Source organism: Quercus lobata, chromosome 3 (assembly GCF_001633185.2).
Source record: "Quercus lobata isolate SW786 chromosome 3, ValleyOak3.0 Primary Assembly, whole genome shotgun sequence".
Lineage (NCBI taxonomy): Eukaryota > Viridiplantae > Streptophyta > Magnoliopsida > Fagales > Fagaceae > Quercus > Quercus lobata.
This window is the reverse complement of record NC_044906.1, coordinates 60,420,536-60,425,900: the sequence shown is the minus strand read 5'-3', so window position 1 is coordinate 60,425,900 and position 5,365 is coordinate 60,420,536. Positions and strand designations below refer to the sequence as shown.

Genomic DNA, 5,365 nt, shown 5'->3' with positions numbered 1-5,365 from the left:
ACCTACAAAGCTCTTGCAAGGATGCCCCTGCAATTTAAAAAAATAATAAAAATTAATGCATTAATATCCCAACTTGTTTTTCTCGTCATTTCTTTAACATGTTTATCTTTATTCTTTAAAAAATTAAACAATAAAATAAACTCATTCAAACATACAATTACTCTTAAAAAAAAAAAAAAATACTAGTAAAAGCAGTTCTCTTCATTTGTCGTCCAATTACTTAAGATAAGGAAGTACGGATATGGACACAACACAACAAAACAAGTAATTTTTTATAAACTATAACATGAAATGGTCAATACAATACCGGTAAAACACTCCTAAATGAAGTGTCATGCTTTCTAGTATTTAAGTAACCTTCAAAAGGGTCAACAAAACTCAAATTACAGTATAATGAGCATCTTCTAGATGTTAAATAAACTAATAACTTATTTCTTAAGAGATTCATATGGTGGGTATATTAAACAACTTCGTGTCTTACCCATGCATCTTGGTGTGTAAGGATTAGTCAGCAACTGTCCAGATAAGACGGTTCTCGAAAACCCAGTGGCAAGCCTTGATCTGACCAGGACCTGACGCTATAGTCAATTCAGGTTGATTCGGATTCGAATCCGATGTGTGCATGTGACAGCTGGCAACACCGTGATTGATCTTAGCCTTGGAATTTGGATCAAGTATGTCCACTTCATAGACTCGAACCTTTGGGACCGAATGGCAGGAATAGAGTAGATACGGGAACAAGGTTTGATGACAAGCAACTAATTGCATGACTTTGCCACCGTTGATCCCTTTGACTGATCCGATCATTATATTCTGCTTTGACCCTTTAACATTCTCAGTTGATCGAACAGCAATGTTTCGACCCAAGATCGAGATTGCAAAGTCAATCATATATATCCTCAGCTGAGCCCACGCACCGCTCGGTCTCGCCTGGGCTCGGAGCCTTCTCGCACTTATTCAACGCCTCCACTATCATAGTCTCCATAGTCGAATTATCTTCCGCGTGAAAAATCTTCTTCAACTCAGAAATCTTCGAGGTCGAAAATGGTAATTTTGACGAAATGGACCGAGGCAAAAACGACCTTTCAGGCATTTTGTCCTTAATATCCGGCATTGGCATCACCTTCCCTTTCTTTAACATCGATTCCCGAAAGAAAATACCTTGCTGACGCCAAATTATTTTGAAGGCGTCAACGTTGGGATGGGATATGAGTTCTTGAAGAGTCGGGGATGAATCGGGGAAGCACAAAAGGTTGGCGGTGGGGCAGATGGCTTGGAAGTGAGAGGAGAGAGCATTCTGGGCTGCAAGTTTGGAGAATCTTTCTGCGTCGATCGCGCTCAATGGGGACGCTTTGGATAGGAGAAAGGTTGGTTTGGCGTGGTTGTTTTTGACCTCTTTGTTCCAATACCGAATCAGATTGGCTTTCGGGTTGTATAAGTTTTCACCAGCGGAAGTGGAGGCGGACCCAACCTGCATTGACACAAAAGGAAAACATTGAGAATGTGAGAATAGGAGAATGTCAAAGATAGAGAAAGAGTGAGAGTGAGAGTGAGAGTGCTTACAGTTAGAGATGAGAAAAAAAGTAAGAGAAGGAGAGGAGTCATGGGGCTGATTATTTTGTGTGTGCACTACTACGTTTTTGTAAAGGGTAAGGGGGAAGTGAGATTAGTGTTGGCGAGTCTGTTGGGTTATAACTTATAATGTTAAAATGTAATTTGTAATTGACAAGTGGCTCCCTATGTGTCAAAGAAAGAAGCAATTGAAATCTAAGTGTCAATAATGAAGAATCCAATAGCAGCAACATTGAACAAGTATGCAAGTGGACACCTCATGGACAAGTGTCAAAGGGAAATGAAGCAAACTTTTGTAGTATTCTTGAAACTTATAGTCATCCTAAATATCTAACACATCTATATATAGATGTGAGTTGTATCATTCGAAAAAGAAATAAAAATTGCAATGAAATAGAGTTTCAGCAATAGAGTTTCTGCAATACTCTGTTTTTTTCATATCTAGCATAACAGCAACTTAAATACTAAATTCTACTCCTAGCGATATTGTTCTAAACTTGTACCCAACATATAATACGTGGATATTTATAGGAAAATCATAGTAAGAATGCCAGAACTATAAAAAAATCTTTTACATAAAAGTGATTATCCAAAAACAGTAGTACGTAAAAGAAGATATATGTTATGATAGAATAGTAAAACAAGATCGATCCATGCATTATTGCCTAGTGGTGACAACGACTAGTGGTGACAACGAGATTGTGATTAAGAATATCACAAGGGATAAGAGAAGGATGTCACAAGGTGGACCTTTGCAAAAAGCTACCAGTACCAGGCTACCAGCTATGCCGTACAACAGCAAAGATAAATGTTACTTGTCGGGACACTACGTAAAATATCTTCTTTTATTTTTATCTTCTTCTTATTGTCCATTAACCATGCCATTGCTTCTTCTAAAAAGAGAAAAACAATGCCATTGTTAGTAAATTTGAGCGGCTATGTACATAATCATTTATAGAAGAGTTTTGTAATTCAATTAATTAGCACCTTTCCATGCAATTAATGGTTGTGTCTAAGAGAGAAAGGTTAAAGCTACCGGAATTACAGCATGTAATACTTTCTAACTAGGACAATGAGTCAATGACCGTAAACAAGAAAAAAATTAAAATTAAAAATTAAAAAAAATTAAAAATTAAAAAATTAATGTATCTATAAACTTCACCTTTCAATTACCAGGGCCCTATTAAAAACTATAAATATCCTCAAAACATGATTACAGAAATGATTCAAATCTATTAAAATTATAATGTCTGCTTCATCTCAAATAAACTAAATACTAGGAAGAGTAATGTTACAATCATAATTATTTTACAACATTTTTATAAAATGTTGATGTGGCTAACTTCTTATTCGTTTTCATCAAGACTCATCATTAATATCACTTTTTTATTTACCAATAATCACTCATCACATCAACAATTTTTTTAAAAAAATTGTAAAATAATTTGTATCTCTAGCATTATTCATACTAGGAAATACATATAAACTTTTCTCAAGAATACTTACACCTAGTAAAAAGTCCACAAATACAAATTTCAAAGTCACTGAATTAAACTTTCACACCTTATAGAAACATCATTGTTAATAAAAAAAAATAAAAAATAAAAATCGTAGGTTTGGAAACAATAATTAAGTTCATTTCAAATTAATAATAATTACATGTTTGAAATCAATTGACAATCGTATAATAATTTTTTCATTGGACCTTGGAAATAATACCAATGTTTTAAAAAATTACATATATTTACTAAAAAGTTTTTTTTTTGGTAAATATATTTACTAAAAAGTTATGACTATATGCTATATCCCTATGACTAGGTCCAAGTTTCAAAGATTTCAAATTGGGTTTTAATTGTTGTCTAATTTTGTGTCACATATCCCATTCAAACTTTTTAATTTTTGTGCCAACTATCAAGTGAGTTATTCAGTACAAAATACAAGAAATCCAATAGAAAATCATAAAAATAAATAAATAAAAAAAACCCAATCATATATTTAATTCTAATTTTATGGCAAATATCCAATTTTGATTGTTTGAATTTTGGTACTGTAATTTTACACCATTATGGAAACCAAGAGGTCCAAGGCGTTATTACAACTTTATTTTTTTTTTTAAGACCAAGAGGATTTAAATCTAATTCAAATTAATTTCTAATTTTAGTCTAATTTGATGCCAAGTGTCCCTTTTAATCTATTTCCATATATAATAATAAATCAAAGTTAAAGTGTAGCATTTAACGTTGTTATGCTTCTACTGAGCCACATCATCAGTCATATCACCATTTTTCTATTTTTTTAGTCTGTTGTCTTCTTCTTTTTTTTAACAGTACTAATATATTCAATAGTGCACCATAATTGTAACTTATCAATCAAAGTAACATAATCACTTTTCACATTCTCTAATAATTGCTATTATAACTATTATTGAAAGAACACTCGCGAAGAAAATACTAGAAAATACATCCATCAAGGAACTATGGCAAGAGATAAAATGATTAGAACAAATTTTTTTTTTAACAATATTAATATATAAATATTAAAATATTCAATAGTGCACCATTACTTCACACATTCTCTAAGCCAGTTGTAATTTATCAATCATAATAATTGTTAGTATTTACTATTTGATTTATAACTATTATTAAATAGATGAACTCATAATTTTCCCTTTTTTTTTAAATAATAATTATATTAAATATTAAAATATGGAATTCTCTAATCACAATTAATTGCCACATAAGACTCAGATCACACTTTTTTTTTTTTTTTGCCAAAGTTTAACACCACTTATTTTGTGGTAAATTTCAATAACCTATTCTAAGATTTGGGCTAATCCCAACCAAATACAAGACTTTTCAAAATTGACCAACTTGGTCCCTAAACTCAACTTGGTTCTTAAACACCGTTAGGCCCATCTGTTAGTCAATTGAGCCCTTTATTCTCTCTTTTCTCCCCCTGATTCTCTTTTCTCTCGCATCTTTCTCTTTTCTCATCCCTCTCCCTAACCCTAAACTCTAATCCCTCAAAATGGCCAAAACCTCATGGTTATCACTAGCAAACCACAACCACCGTAAGCTACCACCACAGTGGTTCAACTGTCTTTTGGTTCTTTGTCTCTCAAGCTCAGCCATGGCCAAACTCCACAAAACCCACTCCACCACTAATTAATGGCAGCAGAGCTAAACAACACCACCACAACCGCTGGCCCCCGCCTTCTCCTCTTCATTTCTTTTTTATTCTCTTCTTTATTTTTCTCATTTATTTTCTCATTTTTTATGGTGAAAACCCCCTTTTATGTTTGGTTTTGTGATTGGTTTTTGGTTTGGTTAATTTAGGGATTGGGTTCTCTATTGGCTGTAGAGATTTAGTAATTTTAATTTGGGTTTGTAGAATGGGATACTAGGTGTTTTGAGCTTGGCTATTAGGGCTTGCAAGGTTTGGAAAATGGGATTTTGGGGTTGATTTAAAAATGGGTTTGAATGTATAGTGTGTATGAAACTATGTATATATGCCTAAATCAATGATGTGAAAGATTTGTTTGTGGTTGTGAGCTTTTTAACATTGGTGGTGAGTTGGTGATTTTGTTTGGTTTTGTACAAGAGAAGATCAAATTTGATAGTTTCATCAATCAAAATCTGTGTATATATGCTTTATGTGTATGTATTGCCAAATTGGTATGGTTTGGTGTACACAGAGAGAATCAGAGAGAGAGAGAGAGAAGAGAGGGCTCAAATGACTATATGCTCTAATGGTGTTCAAGGACCAAGTTGGTAAATTTTGAAATGTGTTGGAC

General features: G+C 33.1%; 1 pseudogene; it reads right to left on the bottom strand.

Annotated features, from left to right (window-relative positions):
- Positions 1 to 504: 504 nt before the first annotated feature.
- On the bottom strand, positions 505 to 1,984 carry LOC115978682 (annotated as a pseudogene).
- Between the last annotated feature and the right edge of the window lie 3,381 nt (positions 1,985 to 5,365).